Source organism: Pan troglodytes, chromosome 5 (assembly GCF_028858775.2).
Source record: "Pan troglodytes isolate AG18354 chromosome 5, NHGRI_mPanTro3-v2.0_pri, whole genome shotgun sequence".
Taxonomy (NCBI): Eukaryota; Metazoa; Chordata; class Mammalia; order Primates; family Hominidae; genus Pan; species Pan troglodytes.
In genome coordinates, this window is record NC_072403.2 from 22,143,859 (window position 1) to 22,165,671 (window position 21,813).

At 42.3% G+C, this 21,813-nt stretch overlaps 1 non-coding gene across 1 annotated transcript; it reads left to right on the top strand.

Moving 5' to 3' along the window:
- The first annotated feature begins 20,563 nt into the window (after positions 1-20,563).
- LOC112209615 (U6 spliceosomal RNA) lies at positions 20,564-20,671 on the top strand. The gene has a single exon (XR_002944446.1). It is a non-coding gene; the product is annotated as a U6 spliceosomal RNA (small nuclear RNA).
- Positions 20,672-21,813: the final 1,142 nt, after the last annotated feature.

Sequence of the window (21,813 nt, forward strand, 5' to 3'; positions counted from 1 at the left end):
GCCGAGAATGAGGAAGGGGAGGGCCCTGTGTGTGAAGTCATGAAATGACTGCTCTACAGCCAGTGTCATTTGAGGCTTGTGAGCAAAATTAACAAGTAGATGTCAAGAACTAGGCTTCTTCCCAATTAAATGATTTCAAAATGAACTTTCTACAGGTGGCTTTCACTGCATGCGATGGGAAAGTGTGGATGTTTACCAGGTTTGCCCACTTTTGTGTCTGGGACTGTGGTAGGATATCGAACAGTCTTCTGTGGCTAGAAGCCCTCTCCTTTTATAGCAATGCCAGGAGCATAGTTGGCTCCAGAGATCTCGGATCATTTCAGCTTTCTGCTCAAGAAAATTGCCCCACACCCAACTTACTTATTTGAAACTCAATGACAATAAAGTTTACTGAGACATTCTGCTAATAATTAACTGCCTTGGGGCCCAGGGTATTTAGATCAGGGTTCAGCAACCTTCTTTCATTTAAGGGAGGCCTTTTAGACCTCCTTGGATGAAAGCAATGAGAGTTCTCCATGGAAAGAATTGGTGTGCTTTAGAAACAAAAGCCCAAAGCAACAGATGAGTGGGCTTGAGGCATCTCTTAAATTAATTGAAATGAGAATGGCAAGAAAAAAGCAATGGAAGAGTTGTGGACGTGTTATATTATATATTTTCCATAAAGCCTCTTTCAGTAACACCCACGATAACGGGGGAAAAGACAGTGTCACTGGGATCTCCATTGGATGAGAATTGCACGGACTGAGTTGGAATCGTGCTAAGGTGAGAGTCTCTGGAGTTCCACTTGGTGGTTTTACACCTAAATAGGGACCATAATCAAAAGAGTGCTATGCAAAGACTCATACTCAGAGATGTCTCCTAAACCATGGATAAGCCAAGAAGAGCACTGAAAGTCACGAGTTAAACCAAGAGCGGGTTGTCTGACCAAACTTTGCAACCCCTAGGGGAAGTCAGAAGGGGAAAAGGAGGAGAGAGCTGGGCCCCCAAGAATCTACTGCCCCGGTACCAATTTCAAGATGCATCCTCCTACTAAAAAGGGCCATCTAGACTGTATGTTTTCCATTAAGAAAACTGCAACTCACAATCTATTTAAATTACAATGCAAAAGTGAGGCCCCAGGACTAAAATGTGAATTTGAGAGGCTTAGATCTAGTAAAGTGGTTTCCATCAGAAATGGCTGAGAAATGTGACTTTTGTTTGTTTATTTGTTTAGATTTGAGGATAGGAAGAAGCAGAAATAAAAACTCTTTAAACGTATTTTAGATTTTGTGATATGAAGACCTGGTATTTCTCTAGAGTTTCAAATGGAGTGTTTAGTCTTCTATGATGATGGTGATTGGTGTGGTCAAGATTATTACAACTAATTACAACAGCCATTTGTAGGGAATGTTAAGCACTTCATAAAGCATTGGATTCATGGGTTTTGTGGTATAGCCTTTTCTAAAGAATTTGGTTTTTTCATCTTATGCTCTCACAGTCCAATTCCCAGACACTCCTTAAAAATATGCAGTCAAAAATACTATTTATATGTGCGGAAACCAAAACATCCATTGTTAAATGAGAGATCTCAGGTCATCCAGGGTGTCGTTTGACCAGGGACATTGTCTCCTGACTCTTGTCCTGTTATAGTCACCACTGAATGAAGATCTCTCCCCACCCTGCCCCTTCCTGTGGTTGCCTGTTAATGGCACCTAGCTTTCCTGTGCAATTTTAATCATGCTTGCTTGGGCCTCCACTACCCTCACATTAGTGAAATGGCCTGGTCTTGAGCTTGTAGGAGGCAGTGACATCACTGGGTAGAGGGAAGCATAATCTGTATCTACATGTTCCTCTATCGTTGAAAAGACTAGATTCCCTAACAGTTCTTCCATTCATAGCACTTAACTGTCCTTTCAAAAAGATCACCTTTCACCTTCCCACCACAGAAACTGCAAAGAGTTATAAATCCTTTAAGTTTAAAAAGTTGATATTAAAGAACAAGTCATTGTTTTAGAATTAAAGGTTCTCAGCTTGAAGGCTGTCCTATCTTCCCTGTAGCCCAAAGTGTATACTCTTGGCCAGCAAAGGTGACCCACTAGCCACTGTTGTGGTAGAATTTTCCCAACAGGTACTAAAACCTGTGAAGTCAAAGAAAAGTGTGGGCCTGGTGCAGTGGCACATGCCTGTAATCCCAGCACTTTGGGAGGCCTAGGCAGGTGACCACGAGGTCAAGAGATCGAGACCATCCTGGCCAACATGCTGACACCCCGTCTCTACTAAAAATACAAAAATTACCTGGGTGTGATGGAGCGCACCTGTAGTCCCAGCTACTCGGGAGGCTGAGGCAGGAGAATCGCTTGAACCCAGGAGGTGGAGGTTGCAGTCAGCTGAGATCGTGCCACTGCACTCCGGTCTGGCAAAAGAGCGAGACTGCACCTCAAAAAAAAAGTGCGACTACTCTGCCAGCTCCCCATGCATTTGCTAGCTAATAACAATTAAAAATTGAATTGAATTGAGTTGAATTGCACTAAATGGAAATGTCTTGAATGATGGCTGATTCGTGCTTGGGTAACAAATGTTTATTCATTTATTCATGCAAGAAAATCCTGCCATCATGAAGCTCATGGTCAAACAAATGTCTTTCAGAAAAGATTCCCAAGGGCACAGTGGGGATGGAGAAAAGCATTAGGAAATCTAAAAAATATAGAGCCCATTCTTGCCAAATAAATACAACAAGGTCAACCTTATCATAGCAATAGAGTAGGAAGTATATTAGAAGCAATGAAAAAATTACACCTAAAATATGGCAACTTGAAATTTTTTAGGTTTTATTTACGGAGGCTTACATTTCTGTGCAACTAAAAGACTTCAAAAAAGGGACACATCGGAGGGATCTTAGGGACATGCTTAAACATAATGAAGATTTTGGAATCAAAGCATGTGTTGCAGAGTAGGCTGTTCATTTTGGTTTAGGGTGGAATTATTTCCAGGAACACAGATCGGCTGAGTTCATAAAGCAAAAGCTCCAGTTCCAACAGTATGGACTTTGAGCAGATTTCACTACTCAGACCAGAACATAAACTTGAAAGGAAACAAACAAGGCTCTATGTCCAACTCAAAGCTTTCCAGGGACAGGCCACTGGTGCTCAGAAAAGTCTGGGTGGGAAACTGGGGTAGCCTAGCCAGAAGTATTTTGTACACCTTCCCAAAGAGGAATTAGCTGTCCTTCTGTCCTCAACCCGTCAGCTTGATTAGGGGCCTTTGGCAAGATGTACTGAATCCTGGCACCATCAAGAAGCCCAAAGGAACAACTGCTCACTTGGTACAGATGGCAGAAAGAAAGATCGGATGGGAGACCTGCTTTGATGCTCCACTGATTTTCTCCAGCAGAATTTCTGCGGCATTTGAGACAAAACACCTTCCTTTTTGCTTGGTTTGAGTAATGTCAGTTTCTGTGAGTCTGAGTTATTTACTTAATATGGAAAAGTGAGAGAAGTGTCCCTGTATAATCTTAGAATGTCTGGAAACTCAAGGATAGAGACAAATTAAGCCCTAAAGTTCTTGGGCATTGAATCCTAGGGTCTGGAAATCACTTCGGCTCTTTATAGAGACAGTGAACGGCAGTTAATACACTGCCCTCTGAATAAACTAGGAACATTCAGACCCAACGAACAAACTCAGTAGATATGTGATGAATGAATGAATACTCGGACTTTATTTGAGAGAAATCAGTCAACATCATAAGCTCTCAATGGGTCTTTCAGGGCATGTTTTGGTCCTTTCTCTTCTTTAAGCATCGTAGATAACAAATCTTAGCTGAACTTGTCTTATCCCAGGACAACAGTGAAATGAGCCAAAAGTAGGAGTGCCAGGTCTAGATCAGCTACAAAGTGAATAAAGAGCCTAGCCACTATTAAATGTTGGTCAAAGTTTGGCAACATGGTTGAGCTCTTCTGAGAAACAGAGATAGTTTAATGACCAGACTCCTGGGGCCAAGAACCAGGAGAAGGAAGCCATGTTCCCTCTGCTCAACCAAACACATTTGCACTGCTTCCTCCAGCAACAATGTGCCTCTTCTCATCTTGATTTCTTCACTCTTGCTATCCCAAACTCTTGAAATGCCCTCATATAAAACCCCCACCTGTTGAAACCCGGCTTGTGCTTCCTCGTCCAGCTGAACTCAGAAGGTACTTCCTTCATGAGCCCTTTTCAGTCTGAAGTAATTTCTCCTTCTTTTGAGCCTCTATAGTGCCTTCATATCTCAGGGTACTTAGATAATTCTTTGCAACAATATTATTAGTAAGCTTGTCTTATCCATCCTACTAGAGGGATTATAAGCTTCTGGAGAAAAAAGTACTAGTATTTGTAATACTAATACACATGCATACATATACACACTAGATACATACTAACACAGTATATATACACAGATGTTATATATATGGTATGTATGTATATATACAGATACATCATATGATGTATATGGTGTATATATACACATGTCATGATGTATATGGTATACATGTATATATACACATATGTCATATGATGTATATGGTATATATGTATATATACACATATATCATATGATGTATATGGTATATGTGTATATATACATATTTATCATATGATGTAATTTAGTGTATATATTACATTTAGTAGTAGTAATATTATAGTGATTCTAATCTCCCTGGCCTGCTACAGTCTCAGGAACACAATGGATGTCAATGGACATTAGTTCAGTAAACTAAGTGCCAACACTTGGCACAGAAAAATGCCCTATAGAAGGGCTCATTCACCTTTCCTCTAAGAACTTTTTGGTCACCTACTCATGTAATCAAGATGTCAGCAGGGTCTTCCTGCCCTCAGAGATTTGATCAACTTGGCCTAAACTCTAATTGTCTGGCTAGGATAAGCTGATGCCTTTCCCATGATTTCTGTAAAACTCTTGCACACACCTTGTTTCCTCCTGCCTGTCTCAGCCTCAGCACTCTCAGCTCCCAGCTGCCACTGTGTTGCATCGCCTTAAACAGCTTGCTGGCCAGGCATGGTGGCTCCCAAAGTGCTGGAATTCCAGCACTTTGAGAGGTCAAGGCAGGCGGATCCCTTGAGCCTAGGAATTTGAGACCAGGCTGGGAAACATGGTGAAATCCCACCTCTCCAAACAAACCAACAAAAAAATTACCCAGGCATGGTGGTGCGTGCCTGTGGTCCCAGCTACTCAGGAGGCTAAGGTGGGAGGATGTTTTGAGCCTAGGAGGTGGAGGTTGCAGTGAGCCAAGATTACTCCACTGCTGCACTCCAGCCTGGATGACAGAGTGAGACCCTGTCTCCAAAAACAAACAAACAAATAACAACAACAACAAAAAAAAACACATGCCAAGCTGCCTCTTCTCTTGTTTCAGCAGAAGTTCAACCACAGCAAGCATCTCTGATTGTTTTGTAGACTTGATCCCTGTGGTAGCACAGGAGTGTTCGGGTAGGTTCAGGTGCCTCTACCACTCACTCTTCCCCTCCCCTCATTATTCCAGAGTTCTAAATAAGTCTCTTCTCCCTGCCTTATACAGGCAACTATGCCCATGCCATACCAGGTCCCTTGGGGTTTACATCTACTGCTTCAAATGGCTTATTAAAGTATTTCTTCCAGACCCAGACAATATCTGCTCAAGAATTCTGGAACATATTTGCTCCCTTCTTTGCCTGATAATCTGCCATTGTATTGAACCATAATATAAGAAGCCTGTTTAGGGACTCTCTGGTTTTCCATATTCCTAGAGCCAGACTGTACCGAGTATTAATCTTTTTAGCTTTTTCACCTCAGTATTCCTGGTTTCCAATTCTTAGCTCCTAGATCTCATGCATTCATTCTTTCATTTATCTGAGAACCTATTATACTATGGACCATGAACTTATTTTACAAAAACAATTAAGACAAATCTCTTGTATTCAGGGACCTGATTAAAATTAAGTCTGACTTACCTATTTGCTCAGCTGCTCCAAGGGAAATAGTTCTAGGTGTTACCTGTTATGCTAAGAGGAAGCTGCCCCTTACAACAACCTGAGACTCAGTGACCAAGGTACAAATTCCTATAATTTTAATAGAAACTTGGCCAGGCTGTGGTTTCAGTTTCTTAGATTAGCAGAGGGAATTAGTAATACAATTAAACTTAAGACTAACTGAATGGCAGACCAAAAGAAATAGCTGAAAGCCAGAGTAACTAGCCGAAGGATAAAGAATGGGTTAATTTATCCAGTCATTTTGGAACAGATGAGGACACTCTGAAAATAGCCTTCCTTTTATAACATTTGGAAATGTTCTTGTTAAGACCAAATATTTCTCTTCCTTGAATATAAATACCTTCCTTTAAATATCCTTGAAACGTCTGATGAACATCTAGAGTTAAAACACTATGTACTTTCATTAATTATCAAAGAAGGAGCCAAATATTTTGAAATGCTTGTAATACTTTTATACAGCCATATCAAGATCAAATCTATTTTCTGACTTATTGAATTGTAGAAAAAGAGAACTAGCTGTATTAAAAATAGAGTGGCTTGTGCTGACTCCATAAGGGAAAATATGAAAGGGAGTTTATAGTTATTAAGTATTCCTATGTACCAAGTGCTATGCTGGTCATTTTATGTGGTGTCCTATTATCCCATTATCCACATATCCCTGGGGGAAATCTCCTTAAAGTAGATACTGTATTTTTGTTCCCACTTTACAGATAAGGAGATGGAAGTGAAGATTGGAACCAAACCTGTGACTGCAAAGCTTGTTCTCTTTAACGATGGTTCATTTTCAACAGGGTATTTATTTGTCTCCTTATAGAATTCACGTGTGAAATCATGACTATCCCCTACCTTTGCAGAATTCCAAAGATACTTTGTCTACAAATAATTAACCTGTAACTCACAATTTCACAGGTAGTTTTATTTGTATGAGGATTATAGTTAGGACACATTAATTTGTAGGAGAAAAATATATTCCTCGTATTTTTTAGGGAGGTATAGTCAGAGGGTTGTGGAACTGTGGATGGGCTGTTTACAGTCCTTTTATTTATTTATTTTATTATTATACTTTAAGTTTTAGGATACATGTGCACAATGTGCAGGTTAGTTACATATGTATACATGTGCCATGCTGGTGTGCTGCACCCATTAACTCGTCATTTAGCATTAGGTATATCTCCTAATGCTATCCCTCCCCCCTCCCCCCACCCCACAACAGTCCCCAGTGTGTGATGTTCCCCTTCCTGTGTACAGTCCTTTTTTATCTGAACTTATCACATTTTGTGTTAAACAACACTAACCTAGCAGCTGATAAAATCTGACACTTTAAAACTCAAAGGGATTCTAGAGGTTGTCTAGTCTGGTATTCCTCAAGTGTTGGTCTGTACACAGGCTACATGAGAATCATTTGGTTAGTGATTTCCAAATACAGATTCCTGGGGCCCTCTCTGGGCCTTCTTTACAAAAGCTTAAAGGCAGGACACTGGGAATCTGAATTTTAAGGTTTCTAAATTGATTATTGGGCATAGCCTGGTTTTGCTACCTCTTATCCAAGACCATCTCTAACTAAGTGGAGGAATCCTGTCCTACACACCCCTGACCTGTAAGCAGGCAAGGCAGTCTCATCAGGGACACACACAGGAACAATCTTGGAGAAAGCGTGTTTTGTTTTGTTTTGTTTTGTTTTTTTGGAGACAGGGTCTCACTCTGTCACCCAGGCTGGAGTGCAGTGGTGCAATCTCAGCTCACTGCAACCTCCACCTCCTGAGTTCAAGCAATTCTCCTGTCTCAGCCTCACAGGTAGCTAGGACCACAGGCGTGCACCACCATGCCTGGCTAATTTTTTGTATTTTTAATAGAGACGGGAGATCTCACCATGTTGCCCAGGCTGGTCTTGAACTGCTGAGCTCAGGCAATCCACCCACCTTGGCTTCCCAAAGTGCTAGGATTATAGGGATAAGCTACCACACCCAGCTGGAGAAAGTGTGTTTTAATGGGGTAATAATATATTTCATTTTCTTTATTTTTTGAAGAGAGAAGATCCCACTATGTTGCCCAGGCTGATCTTGAACACTTGGGCTCAAGTGATCCTCCCTCCCCAGCCTCCTGAGTAGCTGGGATTACGAGCATGAGCCAGTGCACTCAGCTGCTGGGATAACACTAGGTTTAAAAATCCTTTCTGGCTGGGCGCGGTGGCTCATGCCTGTAATCTCAGCACTTTGGGAGGCCGAGGCAGGTGAATCACGAGGTCAGGAGAGCAAGACCACCCTGGCTAACAAGGTGCAACCCCATCTCTACTAAAAATACAAAAAATTGGCCGGGTGCAGTGGCTCACGTCTGTAATCCCAGCACTTTGGGAGGCCGAGGCGGGCGGATCACGAGGTCAGGAGATCGAGACTATCCTGGCTAACACGGTGAAACCCTGTCTCTACTAAAAATACAAAAAAATTAGCCGGGCATGGTGGTAGGTGCCTGTAGTCCCAGCTACTCGGGAGGCTGAGGCAGGAAAATGGTGTGAACCCGGGAGGCGGAGCTTGCAGTGAGCCGAGATCGCGCCACTGCACTCCAGCCTGGGCGACAGAACGAGACTCTGTCTCAAAAAAAACAAGCAAAAACATTTTATTTAGAAATAATTTTAAATTTATAACAGACTGTCAAGAATTCTATAGAGAACTCCCCTATTCCCTTTACCCAAATTCACCATATCCATTTTTAATATTTTGACACCCTTGAGCTCTTGTGTGTGCATGCACTCTCTCCTCACTCTCTCTGTCTGCACAGACACACATGTTAATTTTTTCTGGGTCATTTAAAAGTACTTTGCAGACATCATGACCCTTTACTCCTCAGCGTATATTTTTTCAGTGTATATTTTCTAAGAACAAGACAGTAATAAAATTCAGATAACTTAATATTAACATAATACCTTAATCTATAATCTTATGCCAAATTTACCAATTGTCCTAATAATATCCTTTAAAGCAGTTTTTGGTACATTATCCAGTCCAATAACACACTGATGTTCCTTAGAGGCTCTAGGGAACAAATGCATTATTTCGAAAACATTTCATTGTCACAAATTACTTTATTTTTAATGTGGGCTTTGAATAGTTTATTCTAGAACCAACCACCCCATTCCTCTTAAAGAGATCAGCCTAGTCTTGAAAAGTCCAGGTTTGTGAAGACACATTTCCTTACCCATTCTCTGAAGTGTCAAGTTCCTATTTCCAACACATACCCACAAAAAAAATTCAGAGGAAAATATTTGGAAATGTTCCTATTTGTTGTGTGCCCGTGGCCTAGGAGGTGACGAGAAACAAAATTGTTCCCTGCTTCTCTGTCAAAATCCTGGCATGCAGACCCTCTGTTTTCTCAATTCGTTATAGAATTTTAACTGCTGAATGAGCATTCTTTAACCTGAGCTGACCATTTGGAATTTAAAATTAGCAGAGTAATTATATTTACTGGGCCACTGATTCAAGGGAAATTGAGCTCAGCTGATGAATTTGCATGTCGTGAAATGGGTCATGACAGCAGATGGTCTTCCAAGAAGCAAAAAATAACTTTGAAGTTGGTTGCTCTTTCTCCTTGACTTCTTCCATTGAACCCCGCTGCAATAATGTGAATGCTGAAAGCAGGTCAAGTGAATTTGGGATGTCTGGATGGATAATCAAGGAGAGTTGTTAGTTGTCAAAGAAGAATATTTTGATCTTAAAATAAATCACCATATATCGAGATCTGATTATAAAGCTAATGCTGTGTTCAATCACCATCATCATTAACATTTATTAAGCGCTCGCTTGCACAGGTGCTATTCTAAATGCTTTACATGTATTGACTTGTTTAATCTGCACCAAAACCTATAAGCAAGGATTATTATCATCTGCATTTTACAAATGAGAAAATTGAAAGTAAGAAAATAAATTGACCAAGTTCAAATAAAGTGTTTTGGTTTTTGCTTTTTGTCATATGAAATAAGTGAAGCCTGAGGAGATTTTGTCTATATTAAACTCAGAAATGTCATATTTAGATTGTGGTTTCTAAATACCATTTCCCACTAAAAGAAACCAGGGCACTTTGGAGAAATGGCTGATTTGATATCTGGAGCTGGAAATGTACAAGATGGGCATAGAACATCTTGTCATACCACATGGCAGGAAAATGACTGGGATTGTTTTTTAAGGCTGAAGAGCTCTTATTAAGCAAAGAGGAACAAATTTGAGCATCAATAAAGAGAAGAATTAAAATGGATGTAAACAAATAGAAAATATTTGTTGAAACACATGGACTGTATTTAAATCCATTGGTTTATAATAACACTGAAACAGAAACACATTTGGTATTCTTTAGAGGCTCTAGGGAACCAATGCACTATTTTGAAAACTGATCAATAGGGAGAAAGAATCAAGCATTTTTTTCTTTCATTTTTTATATGAACTGTATCTCAGTGTAACTAAATATTTAACAAGGGCAAGTTTCTTTTTACATAAGTAATCTACCCAACAAATGAAGAAGAAATAATTAAAATATCACTATTTGAATCATTAAGGAATTAATGTTTCTCAGCAATGATCAACAATGGCTGGTAACATTTAGAAAGTGACATTTTATGACTCTTGATGGAAGTATTCCACACTACCTATATAATAGTCTTGCAAAAAAAAAATCTGTTCAAGCACCTGTATCTAACAGAAAATACAGAGGACAGAGGAGCATGTTAAGCAACACTGTGGGGATGAAATCAGAAAAATCCACACTATGAGAAACTCAGGACAAAGGGTCTATTTCTTCTATACAACAACAATCACAAGAATGAAAGACAAATGTAAGGAGGGAGAATATTTACATTAAAAGAGACTTGAGGATTGGGCACGATGGCTCACACCTGTAATCCTAACACTTTGGGAGGCTGAGGTGGGAGGATCTCTTGAGCCCAGGAGTTCAAGACCAGCCTGGGGAACATAGCGTGACCCTATTTAAATATTTTAAAAAGAGAGAGAAACTTAAGAACTTATTATTAGCCAATAGTAATATATAGAGCTTTGTGGATCCTATTTCAAATGCACTTTAAAACAAAAAAACAACAAAGCAAATTAGAACCAGAACATTGATAGATAATCAGGAAAATAGGAACATGGATATTAAAGAAATAGAATTACAATTTGGGAGATAAGATGATGATGTAATTATATTTAAAATAGAGTCTTCAGAGATACATACTAAAATATTTCAAATACAATTATATGGTGTCTAAGAGTTGCTTCAAAATAATTGGGAGAAGCCAGGTACAGTGGCCCAAGCTTGAAGTTTCAACTACTCAGGAGGCTGAAGCAGGGGAGACTGCTTGAGCCCAGGAGTTTAAGTACAGCCTAGGCAACTTAGTGAAACCGTGCCTCTAAAAAAAAAATAAAAATAAAAATAATTGGGAGTGACTGAGGAAATGCATAGGGATATAAAGAAAAAAATAACTAATAACCATTATTGAGCTGGATGATAAGTATGTGGAGTTCATTATATTATTTTCTCCACTTTCACATATATTTGAAATATTCCATATAAAAAATGTTTTAATATGGTTCACACATCCAGAAATGCAAGTTTATTTGTGGCTGTATGATATAATGCAATGTTTCTTAAAATACATTGTTTGGAACATTAGTTCCAAATAATAGACTGGTTCCCATTAATAGATTTCCTTCATATAACAGATTCTGAGATTAGATTAGAAAATGCTGAAGTAGGCAGCAAAACGGCTGAATAGAAGGTTCTGGGCCAGGTGCACTGGCTCACGTCTGTAATCCCAACACTTTGGGAGGCTGAGGCAGCCAGATCACCTGAGGTTGAGAGTTTGAGACCAGCCTGACCAACATGGAGAAACCCCATCTCTACTAAAAATACAAAATTAGCCAGGCGTGGTGGTGCATGCCTGTAATCCCAGCTACTTGGTAGGCTGAGGCAGAATAGCTTGAACGCCGGAGGTGGAGGTTGTGGTGAGCCGAGATTGCGTCATTGCACTCCAGCCTGGGCAACAGAAACTCCATCTCAAAAAAAATTTTCACCAATTGTCTCCCCACAAGAACATCAAACTTAATAACTACACAAAAAAAACCTTCATAATAACCAAAAATCAGAAAAGCACCCCCAGTATGTGGTTTTAACTTATGAAAGAGCTACTGAAGAGAGTCTTGAATTGCTGACACCTCTCCCTCATACCGTAGTAGTTGTGTAGCCCATGGAGAGAATCTATGTGCTCAGGAAGAGGGAGAGCACAGCGATTGTTACACTTTGCATTGAACTCAGTGCTGCCCTGTCACAGTAGAAAACAAAAGCGGGCTGAACCAAGCCGAGGCCGCTCCACAGAGAAAGCATTTAGACCACCCCTAGCCAAAGGGAAATCAGAATCGCCCATCCCAGCAGTTCAGAATTGAGTTCTGATGTGTCCGGAATTGGTGGGTTGTCTCACTGACTTCAAGAAAAAAGCCGCAGATCTCCGTGGTGAGTGCTAAAATTCTTAAAAGTGGTGTGTCTGGAGTATGTTCCTTCTGATGTTCAGATGTGTGCAGTTTTTGGGGGGCGGGGGTGGGGGTGGGGAGGTTCTAGGTCTCGCTGGCTCAGGAGTGAACCTGCAGACCTTCACGGTGAGTGTTAGAGCTCCTAAGGTGGTGCGGTTGGAGTTGTTTGTTTCTACCCGTGGGTTCGTGGTGTTATTAGCTTCAACAAAGAAGCTGCAGACCTTCATGGTGAGTGTTAGGGCTCATAAACGCAGCGTAGACCCAAACAGTGAGCAGTAACAATATTTATTGCAAAGAGTAAAAGAACAAAGCTCCCACTCTGGGGAAAGAAACCCAAACACGTTGCCACTGCTGTTTCTGGCAGCCTGCCTTTATTCTCTTATCTGGCCCCACCCACATAAGAGAGGGAGCTAAGCAGGGTGCTAAGCCCCTCACTGCCCGGGGTGGCGGAGCAGGCCGGGTGCTCCCAGTGCGGGGCGGTGGGGGGGCGTGGGGGGGGCGGGGGTCCACGCCCACCCGGAACTCTAGCTGATTGGTCCACTTTACAGAGAGTCGATTGGTCTGTTTTACAGAGAGCTGATTGGTCCGTTTTGACAGGGTGCTGATTGGTGAGTTTACAATCCCTGAGCTAGACACAAAAGTTCCCCACATCCCCACGAGATTAGCTAGATACAGAGTGCTGATTGGTGTATTCACAATCCCTTAGCTAGACATAAAGATTCTCCAAGTCCCTACCAGGTTAACTAGATACAGAGTGCCAATTGGTGCATCCACAAACCCTGAGCTAGACACAGGGTGCTGACTGGTGTGTTTACAAACTTTGAGCTAGATACAGAGTGCTGATTGGTGTATTCATAATCCCTAAGCTAGACATAAAGATTCTCCAAGTCCCCACCAGATTAGCTAGATACAGAGTGCCAATTGGTGTATCCACAAACCCTGAGCTGGACACAGGGTGCTGATTGGTGTGTTTACAAACCTTGAGCTAGATACAGAGTGCTGATTGGTGTATTTATGATCCCTTAGCTAGACATAAAGGTTCTCCAAATCCCCACCAGACTGAGTGAGCCCAGCTGGCTTCACCCAGTGGATCTCGCACCGGGGCCCCCGGTGGAGCTGCCTGCTAGTCCCGCGTCCTAGTCTCGTACTTCTCAGCCCTTGGGTGGTCGATGGGACCGGGCGCCGTGGAGCAGGAGGTGGCGCTCGTCGGAGAAGTTCAGGCTGCGCAGGAGCCCAAGGTGTGGGGGTCGGAGACTCAGGCATGGCAGGGTGTAGGTCCTGAGCCCTGCCCCGCGGGGAGGCAGTTAAGGCTCGGGGAGAAGTCGAGAGCGCAGCGCCAGCGGGCCAGCACTGCTGGGGAACCCAGCGCACTCCCCGCAGCTGTTGGCTCGGGTGCTAAGTCCCTCACTGCCCGGGACTGGTGGGGCGGGCCGGCTGCTCCCAGTGCGGGCCCGCCAAGCCCACGCCCACCCGGAAATCTAGCTGGCCCGCAAGCGCCCTGCGCAGCCCCGGTTCCCGTCCTTGCCTGTCTCCCCACACCTCCCCACAGGCTGAGAGAGCCGGCTCCGGCCTCGGCTATCCCAGGAAAGGGTTCCCACAGCGCAGCGGCGGGCTGAAGGGCTCCTCAAGCGCGGCCAGAGTGGGCGTCGAGGCCGAGGAGGCGCCAAGAGCGAGTGAGGGCTGTGAGGGCTGCTAGTATGCTGTCACTTCTCAGTACCATCTCAGCTCACTACAACCTCTGCCTCCTGGGGTCAAGCCGTCCTCCCACCTCAGCCTTCCAAGTAGCTGGGACTGCAAGTGCATGCCACCACACCAGGCTAATTTTTGCACGTTTTATAAAGACGGGGTTCTGCCATGTTGCCCAAGCTGGTCTTGAACTCCTGAGCTCAAGCGATCCACCTTCCTCAGCCTCCCAAAGTGCCGGAATTATAAGCACGAGCCACTGCACCAGGCCAGATCAGTTTTTGCTTTAAGGGACAATAATCAGGGTAGGATGGCTTTAGGGAATCTGTGCTGTTGTGTTTGTATACATTTTTCTGGGAAGAAGTTTCATACATTTTGTTAGATTCTTCAAGTCATTTGAGACCAGATAAATTTAAAAACAATTATTGTGGTCAAACTAGGTGTGTTTGTGTTTGTTCATTTGTTTTTCTGCAGCATCCTCAAAGTGTGGGGTGGAGAAGGCTTTTAGGACCAGTTCTAATTTAGATCATGCCTTGTCTTTGGCGAGTGTTTCTGTCAAACTCATCTGGATATTTAAACCAAAAGCCTTGAACTTTTGTAAATTTAATAGCAAGGAAAAAATACCAAGAGCAAGGTTGAAGACTTAAGACTGAAATCCATTCCTGTTCTGTTTCAATTGCAATAAGAAACTCCTTGATTTTGAATTAAGTGGTGGGTTTAGAGGAAAGAACAAGTACAATGGGGTAGGGAAGGCTTATCTTTGGAAAGCTCAGTTCAAGCTAGTTAAAAATCCTAATTTCAAATTTAAAGTATTACTGCACAATCATTACCTGCATTGTATAGTTAAAAATATAAATGTTCACTAATAATGGAAAGTGAGAGAAGTTAATGAAGAGATTATACTTCAAAGTAATGATATTAATCAGTCCTAAGCCTTCAATATATTAATACAAAAGAATTCATTTGGAAGAATGTTCATTAAAGGAACATTTTTTTAAGTCACAAGATCCTCCTGCCACTAACTTTCTAAGAGGTCACCCCACTTTCCTCCCCAAAGCTTAATACACCTTTTCGTGCCGTAATATATTCATTTCCCATTTCCATGGCTCCTTGAGGTCTGGCTTCACCAAATGCTCTCACAGCTCTGTATTTTGGCTTCTTTCCTCTGGGCATTTATTACTGACCCCCTCAAATCATCACTGAAAAGTGTGTGATGATTTTTGGTGGTCTAGGAGCTGGATGGAGCTTGTATCCTTTTGCACAACACACAAGCAGCTATAGGCCAAGCCTACTCAGAGCCCAGAGGTTTCTTCGGGGTCCGCTTCTGTGCTTGACTGTGCAGTCAGCAGCCTCACTGTGAGCCCAGCTGGCTGCTCTGCTGCACTGTCTGCACTTAGTGAGCATTGCCTTATGGAGCCGTCACCAGCAAATCTGCCACGGACGTCCCTGTGGCAATAGGGGCCCAGGACACCGTGTATAGGGTACCAAGAAAGAAACCCCTTATCCCCAACAATTCCTAGATTCTATTTTAACCAAGCAGTTAGCTCCTTTTCCCTGATCAGCTAGTTTACAGGAATTGCTAACATGGAGCAAGATTATTTTTATCCTCTTTTAATTCTTTCTTTCAACCATTTGGCATCAGCTGAGCAGTAACATCACCAAAAGTCTGGAAATCTTTAAAAAGAGGAGAGGCACTAGGCCAGTGAATCCATGAATTGGATAATCGGCCCCTGAATAATTAGGACCAGACTGTACAGTAAACAACACCCCCCTCCCCGGGAGTCAACAGCAGGCCCAGCCATAAACTCTCCCTGCTGGAGATGCAAGAGTTTTCCTTCTGCCGGCAACGCCCCCAATCCTGCCCTGCATTCAAGACCACAAACAATTCCCCTTCAGCTCGGACATATCTTTCCTCACGTGGAGCGAGTTTTCTGGACTTGAATGTGAATGCGACATGCTGACCTGGAATTTGCATAAGCTCCGCTTCATGTCTCTAAGTTTGCTTCAGTGAACAGATTTTATATCTGCTGGCAAAGGCAGGCAGTGGCACTCGGAGACAGGGGCATTTGAAACCACATTTTTTGGCTCATTAAAGCCATTCCGCCGATGTTGCTCCTCATGTCATTCAATCTATTCTCAAGCCGTTTTCTCAATGGTGCACTTCAGGGAGGTTGGGCACGGATTTTGCTCGGAACTGGATCGTGTCCATAAGTCTCGTCAGGGCCAGTTTATTCTCAGGCTCTGGCAACCTTTGAATAGCTCTTCCACCTTTGAGGGCTCCCACACAAAGCCTGCTCGGCGCAGTTTGCCCATGAACCAAGATATTTATTTCATCTTGTTTCTGAAGTCATGGGTGTCTTGACATTGCTCCCAAAGCGGGAGCAGGATCTGTTTCCACCTCACAGCAAATAGCCACCACAAATATGTACAAACTCAGAAATCACGTTGGATGTCTTGCCTATCCAGGCTGGTCAGAGAAGGGCTACAGGCACAGAGTGCTTTCAAGAAAACATGCCTGACTTGGAGCTTTCCTCATTAATTAGGGTGCTTAGAGAATTTGCTCACTCCAAGTCTGAAAAGAAAACAGCTTACTTCATTGGTAGACTGAAAAACTGGCTGACTTTCTCTTCTTTTTTTTTTTTTTTTTGTGAGACACAGTCTTGCTCTGTAGCCCAGGCTGGAGTGCAGTGGCGCCATCTCGCCTCACTGCAACCCCCACCTCCGGGTTCAAGCAATTATGCTGCCTCAGCCTCCCAAGTAGCTGGGATTACAGGCACGCGCCACCACGCCCAGCTAACTTTTTGTATTTGTAGTAGAAACGGTGTTTCACCGTATTAGTCAGGCTGGTCTCAAACTCCTGACCTCGTGATCCGCCTGCCTCGGCCTCCCAAAGTGCTGGGATTACAGGCATGAGCCACGGCACCCGGTCCCGACTTTCTCTTCTTTTCCATCTCACTCTGCAGTGGGCAGTGTGGAGGGTGGAGGGAGCTGGGTGGTTTGTCCAGGTCACAGCTGCAGTTCTGTCTGTATGTGATTCTCCATCTTCCTTGTTGACCTCTTTCATCCTTATCTGTGGCAGAGGCCCTGAAAGGCATTAACTGGCAGAAAAGATTCCTTGTCTAAAGCTCTGCTGCTTCTCATCCTTTCCTGCCATCCTAATGCTCCATCTGGAAACAGTGCTGTGACCTACCCAAGCACACTCCTGATTCATCCCCAGTGCCTAAGAGCTGTATTGCTCTATGGAAATACACACTGGGTAGTACATTTTTCTCCATGTACATTGGGGGCTGAATGTTAAACATTAACTGCCTGGTTAAAGGAGCTGAAGCACCTAATTCAAACTTCAGTGAGGGCTGATAACAGATATTCAGTTCCATAGACAGCTGAGATACAAATCTAGGCCTTCCCCAGGGCAATTAGGCAAGAATGAAATAAAAAGGAATCTGTATTGGAAAGGAAGAAGTTAAACTATCTCTACTTTCAGATGACATAATCTTGGATATTAAAAAACCCTAAGGGGGCCGGGCGAGGTGTGTCACTCCTATAATCCCAGCACCAAGGTGGATGGATCGCTTGAGCTCGGGAGTTCAAGACCAGCCTGGGCAACATAAGAAGACCTCATCTCATTTTAAAAAGAAAAAATTAACAAGAAAAAAATAAAACCTAAGGAATTCATTTAAAAACTGCTCAAATGAATAAATTTTTAAGCAAGGTTTTAGGATAAAAGATCAATACACAGGCTTAGTGCTCATGCCTGTAATCCCAGGACTTTGTGAGGCTGAGGCGGGTGGATCACCTGAGGTCAGGAGTTCGAGACCACGCTGGCCAATATGGTGAAACGCTGTCTCTACTAAAAATACAAAAAATTAGCTGGGTGTGGTGGTGGATGCCTGTAATCCCAGCTACTCAGGAGGCTGAGGCAGGAGAATCGCTTGAACCCAGGAGGCCGAGGTTGCTGTGAGCCAAGATTGTGCCACTGCACTCCAGCCTGGATGACACAGCAAGACTCTGAATCAAAAAAAAAAAAAAAAAAAAAAAGACTTATTGTTGTTAAAATGGCAATACACCCTCAAGTTATTCAATAGATTCAATGCAATTCTTATCAAAATCCCAGCTGATTTCTTTGCAGAAATTGACAAGTTAATTGTAAAATTTATATCAAAATTCAAGAAACCCAGAAAAAACAAAATAATCTTCAACAAAGAACAAAATTGGAGGAGTCACACTTCCCAACTTCAACATGTGTACAAAGCCATAGTAATCAAAATAGTGTGGTCCTGGCATAGGGTAGATGTATATAGATCAGTGTAGTAGAATTGAGAGTCCAGAAATAAACTTTCACATTTACAGTTAATTGACTTTCAACAAGGGTGTCAAGACCATTCAGTGGAGAAAGAATAGTCTTTTCAACAAATGATCCTGGGACAACTGGATATACACATGTCAAAAAAAAAAAATGAAGTTGGACCCGTCTCACACTGTGTACAAATTCAGAATAGAGAAAAGACCAAAACGTAAGAGTTAATCCAATAAAACTCTTAGAAGAAAACAGGGGTGTAAATTTTCGTGACCTTGGACTTGACAATGGTTTCTTGGATATGACACCAAAAGCATGAGCAATTAAAGAAAAAAATAGATTAATTGCACACAATTCAGCTAAAAAACTTTTGTCCTTCCAAAGACACCATCAAGAAAATGAAGAGACAAGCCTACAATGAATAAGAGAAAAAATGTGCAGATAATATTACACGTATCACAGCTCAACACCAAAACACCAAATAACTAAAAAATGGGCAAAAATCTAAATACACATTTCTCTAAGGAAGATAAATGCATGGCCAATAAGTGCATGAAAAGATGCTCAACATCATTAGCCATCAGGGAATGCAAATCAAAACCATAATTAAATGTCATCTCACACCCATTAAGATGGCTAAAATTTTTATGAAACAGAAATAACAAGTATTGACAAGGAAGTGGCAAAATTAGAACTCTCATACACTGCTCATTGGAATATATAATTAATTGTGCACCTCCATGGAATACTATATACCCATAAAAAAGAATGAGATCATGTCCTTTGCAGCAACATGGATGCAGCTGGAGGCTATTATTCTAAGTGAATTAAACACAGAAACAAAAAACCAAATACTACATGTTCTCACTTATAAGTCAGAGCTAAACATTGGGTACACATGGACATAAAGATGGGAACAATAGGCACTGGGAACTCCAAAGTGGTGAATGAGGATGGGAGGCAAGGGTTGAAAAACTACCTGTTAGGTACTATGTTCAGTATTTAGGTGATGGGTTCAGCAGAAACCCAAATCAGCATCATGCAATATATACATGTAACAAACCTGTACATGTACTCCCTGAATCTAAAATAAACACATTTTTTAAAATAAAATAAAGTGGTGCAGCTGCCTTGGAAAGCACTCTGGCAGTTACATGAAAGGTTAAACACAAAGTTACTGTATGAGCCAGCAACTCTATTCTTAGGTATATACCCAAAAGAAATGAAAACATATGTTCACACGTAAACTTGTCCACCAGTGTTCACAGAATATTGTTCATAAGAGCTAAAAGGTAGAAACGGCCCAAATGTCCATCAATGGACAAATGAATAAACACAGTATGGTATTTCCATATAATCGTATACTTTTTGGAAGTAAAAAGAAACGAAGTACTGATACATGCTACGGTATGGATGAACTTTGAAAAGATTATGCTAAGTGAAGGAAATCAGTCACTAAGTGAAGGAAGCCAATCACTAAAGACAACATATTGTATTATTCCATTTATAAGAAATGTCCAGAATAGGCAAATCTGTAGAAACAGAGAGTAGATCATTGGTTGCCTAAGGCTGGAAGGAATCAGGGAAGGCCCTGAGGAGTGATGGCTGATAAATAAGGAGTGTGGCAGGTTTCCTTTTGGGGTTATAAAAATGTTTTAAAATTGGTGTAATGATGGCTGCACAACTCTATGAATATATGAAAAGCCACTGACTTGTACATTCTAAATTGGTGAATTGTATGATCTGTGAATTATGTCTCAATAAAGCCATTGGGAGACAATATAAATAAATACAATCCAGAGACATTGTCCTGTGGGTAAATACTAAATAGAGTCATTAGGCTGGTCTCTGGATTTGTCTATTCAATGCTTTCATGTTGGTTTTCTTTATCTTCCAGCTCCGGAAAAGGCCTGTAGTTCCAGCTACTGGGGAGGCTGACGGAAGGATTGCATGAGCCTGGGAGGTCAAAGCTGCAGTGAGCTGTGATCGCACCACTGCACTCCAGCCTGGGGTGACAGAGTGAGACCCAGTCTCAAAAAAAAAAAAAAAAAAAACAAGCAAGCAAGCAAGAAAGAAAAAAGTGCTCGTTTCAGCAGCACATATACTAAAATTGAAATGATACGGAGAAGACTACCATGGCCTCTGAGCAAGAATGACACAAAAATCCTGCAAAATAAAAACCCTGAGCAAAGTGACTTGCCCAGGATACCACAGTTCACAGTGGTAGAACCACAACTGGAAACCAGGACTTTGACTCCCAGGCAGCTGCCCCTTCCACGAGTTCCATGTCCCATGTGCATGCTATGTTTGTACTGGGGTCAATGGCAACCGTCTTATTTGGATATTCTTATTTTCCTCTATGCCCTGAGAAACCTGGTTTGTAGACAGAAAAGGCTGATTTTTTGCTTCTAAAAGCTTAAGTTGACATTTTGTGTTGTTTTGTTTTGTTCTCCTGGCCCAGCCTAACAAGCATTCACATAGTAGACAACACATGCTTGCTGGACCTTACTTCCTGTCTGGTGACCCAGCTCCCTAGAGACTTGAATCTCAAATAAATGTTTCTGTCAGGAGGCTGAGCTCCCAGCTGTGCAAATTGGTCACAGATGTAATTGCATTTGCCCTCTGCCCTGGAAGAAAACATGCCTGTGGTTGGGGGTTTAGATGTCTCAGAATGAAAGACATTACTCCTGACTCTGGGTAATAGCCGTGACGCTCAAAATAAGCTGCCACAGAGACACGCCATAGTGTTGCCAGATGTACAGGGCTGTTGCTACCCAGAATCTGGATCTGCACAGCCAGTTACCAAACTGTGGCCATGTCATTGGCCAATCAGGCATAGTCAAGAACCTAGCTTTTCCACTGGCTCCTCATATTTTCAAACATAACTCCATCCCCTCTTCTCCTCTCCCTAATGCCCACAGGATCTCTGCAAAGAGCTCTAATTCCAAGTTCCCTGAATGGCAGACAATGGCAGCCCTAGGACATCTACACTGCACAGGCTGCAATTGCTAGAATCTAATTAAAATAAACATTGTAACAAGCTGCTGAGCCCTGCCCAGTGCCTCAGGAGTGCAGTGATGTGACACATCTCACTGCAGCCTCCACCTCCCACGCTCCAGCAATCCTCCTGCTTCGGCCTCCCAAAGAGTGGAAACTACAGGTGTGTGCCACTACACCTGGCTAATTTTTGTACTTTTTGTAGAGATGAAGTCTCGCCATGTTATCGAGGCTGGTCTTGAACTCCTGGGCTCAAGTGGTCCACCCACCTTGGTGTCCCAAAGTGTTGGAATTACAGGTCTGAGTTACTGAATCTGGCCAGATAGATATTTT